Raw genomic sequence first — 3,264 nt, forward strand, 5'->3', positions numbered from 1 at the left:
TGTAGACCAGGCTGGTCTCGAACTCACAGAGATCCGCCTGCCTCTGCCTCCCGAGTGCTGGGATTAAAGGCGTGCGCCACCATCGCCCGGCTTAGGCTGTGATCTTGAATTACGTTTCATTCTCTACCAACACAATCCTTCCAAGAGAGCAGCTATCCTAGCCAGGTCACAGACTCTCCCTCCCTTCCATCACTAACTCGAACTCATGTCTCTTGTTCAGTTCATGCTAATGGCTAGAACTAGCGTGCAGATTTTCAAGTTATGTATCTTTTCCTGGTGTCTTAGTTTTCTTTTTTTTATTTAAAAAGGGAAGTGAAGCCGGGCGGTGGTGGCACACGCCTTTAATCTCAGCACTCAGGAGGCAGAGGCAGGCGGATCTCTGTGAGTTCGAGACCAGCCTGGTCTAGACGAGCTAGTTCCAGGACAGGAACCAAAAAGCTATGGAGAAACCCTGTCTCGAAAATCAAAAGAAAAAAAAAAGGAAGTGAAAAATAATAAACCTTTAAGACATTTGCTAAGTCAGTGGGTCAGGCTGTCCGTGGAACCAGCCCACTTCCCCCGCTGACAGCACCCTCAGAGGCTTGTCCCCAAGGACCCTGGCACACCACTTCTAATCTAAACTTCTGGCTCCAAAATCAGTGTCTTTCACCTCTGCCACTTTTCTTTGTGGCAGGCCATCATTAAAAAAAGAAATTCAGAGCTGAAGAAATGTCTCAGTGTTTTAGAGAACTTGTTTTTGCAGAGGACCCAGGTTTGGTTTTCAGCACTGGCGTGGTGGCTCATAACCATCCATAACTCCAATTCCAGGGAATCTGGCAGCCTTTTCTGAAATCCTCAAGCACCAGGCATGCATGTGGCACACACACAGACAAAACATTCGTATGCATAAAATAAATAAATTTTAATTTTTTTTAAGAAACGGCATTCCTATTTTAAAATATGCACAGGAAAGTCTGGTGTGATGGATCATGCCTGCAGCCTCAACAGTTAGGGGGATAAGGCCAGTGGGGTACTACGAGTTTGAGGAAATTCTGGACTATATATTAAGTTCTGCACCAGCCAGGACTACAGGTAAAGATCTGTCTCAAGAAAAAAAAAGGAGCAAAGAAAAGGAACTTGTGAATAAGGTCTTGAATTGGTTCTCACGCTACCTTAATGGCTATTCTGAGCAAGGTGACTTAAGTCTCAACAGCGTCAGTCAGCCAAACAATTAAGGGCGTGGCTTCATGAAGGAAGTCTAGTTTGTCTAGTATTTCCATAATAAACTGTTATTGAAGGAGCAATCAATCATTCCCATTTTAAGTCCTCCCTGAAAAACAGCCAGGCCTGGTTTAGTGTGAAAATATAAAAAGGTCACTTAATTCACCAGTGAAACATTCCTGATTTGTTTCAAGTTCTAAAGTGTAGAGCGTGTTTTGCCTGCATGCATTTGCCCTGAACCTAAGATGGGCATCGGAGGTAGAGCAATCTGCCTGCAGTGTCCCCAGGACAATCACACGGCGGTATCCAGCCAGACAAGGCTGCTATTTAAATGCCATGTCCCGTTTCCTCTTGATACATCACGACAGTACAGACACATCTGAAACTTCTATCGCAGAGCATTGTGAAAGCTCACCTTCACGAGTGCCTAGCAGAATCATGGCAAAAGAAGTTTATTCCCCACATATCTCAAAGCCCCTTCCTCTCCATTTTCTCCCATGGATGACTAGAAATCACTTTGATTTTGAAATTAAGCAGTGTTTTCATATACATTCAGTCAAGCATGAGGGAGATAAGCTGAAACAAAGGAACTGGACCCAAAATAATCACACTAGCAGAAGCGTCATACCAGGATGTAAAAGGATAAATTATCATCTCGATTTCTAGAAATTGATCTTAACTATGACTAAACACATACAACATAACATGGAGTTGCTGCTGGTCTTTGGGATCTGTCCGGGCACATTAAGATTCACAGATGCCGACATCCGAGAACAATAAGGGCTGCTGATGGGCAATTGATTTTTAAATCTTTGGTTGAAACTGTTTAGACTACAAAATGCAGGATGGATTTGACTGTCCCTGTGGCTGACCCTTGTGTAGCTCCAATGCCAACCCATCATACTAATCATCTCTCTCTAAAATAAAACCAGAGGAAAGCAGCCCCTGCCGGGATATTTATCCCAGCCCAGGTCTACTTATGGCTCATTTAGAGATAAATGGTTTAATTTAAAATAATTCACAAGGTGATGATGAAAATTCACAGAGCTAAAGGGGAGAGTCATACATCTCACCGTGAGCTATATCCTTCTGAAATGCTTGAATTTATTCCTCCTCAGTAAGGAAAGGTTTAGGAGGAAAACGTGGGTTTTGTAAAAAGGAAGAAGAGGTCTGAAGAGATGGCTCAGGTGGTAAAGTGCTTGGCAGGTAAGCAGGGGGACTTAAATTCAATCCCCAGAACCCACATTTAAAAAGTTGGCTGTGGTGGGGCATCCCTTGTAATCCAGCACCAAGAAGGCAGAGACAGGGGGACCCCTGGGGCTTGGTGGTCAGTCAGTGGGAAACTTGTCTCCAAACACAAGACGGAGTGGAAAGCACCTAAGGATCTGCAGCTGAGGTTGTCCTCTTGTCTACGCATTCACTCCCGCCCACATGTGTGCACACAAAGAAACACTTCTGCACTCTTGAAATCCGGTCCTTCCATCAAGGCTGTTCAAACATTTCTACAAGTTTTTCATCATCAGCTCACAACTGACCATTCAATTTCAGTTCTCCTCAAATGGCCCAAAAGCTTTCGCTTAGCAAGAAAATCCAACACCGTAGCTCAAGACAATAAAACTAGCATCACTAAAACTATGGTCCTGCTTTTGAATGGAAACAACACAAAGGTTTGTTAATGAAAGAAAAAGAGGGAGGGGAGCAGAGAAAAATGTAGAGCTCAATAAAAATCAATAAAAAAAAAGAAGAAAGAAAAAGAAAAGACACTGACTTGTATTGGTTGCTCAAGTAGCAGGCAGAATTTTCAAGTGTTTAAAGTATGTTATTTTAGCCAGTACACTAAAAGTTTAAAAATATTCAGTCATCCTAATTCTCTCTCTTACCCCCCCCCCCCGCCATGTTAGAGCTAATTAAGAAACAGATGTGTGCAGATGATGTAAAAGAATATTTGCTATCAGAAAAGCGGTGATGACATTTGAACCACCAAGATCGCTGATGCACCAGCACCTACCTTTCCGAGCGCCTAGGTGTAGCCCGGCGCAGCGATGACTCCTGATTGGTGGTGTC

The 3,264-nt window shown here is 43.5% G+C and overlaps 1 protein-coding gene and 1 non-coding gene across 3 annotated transcripts in view; both read left to right on the top strand.

Moving 5' to 3' along the window:
* Adarb2 (adenosine deaminase, RNA specific B2 (inactive)) overlaps nucleotides 1-3,264 on the top strand; it is a 560,555-nt gene that overhangs the window by 479,402 nt on the left and 77,889 nt on the right. The window lies entirely within an intron of this gene.
* LOC113458091 lies at nucleotides 3,124-3,197 on the top strand. Its single transcript, XR_003378530.1, has one exon. It is a non-coding gene; the product is annotated as a small nucleolar RNA SNORD24 (small nucleolar RNA).

This window comes from Microtus ochrogaster, unplaced genomic scaffold (genome assembly GCF_000317375.1).
Source record: "Microtus ochrogaster isolate Prairie Vole_2 unplaced genomic scaffold, MicOch1.0 UNK2, whole genome shotgun sequence".
NCBI classification, from domain to species: Eukaryota; Metazoa; Chordata; class Mammalia; order Rodentia; family Cricetidae; genus Microtus; species Microtus ochrogaster.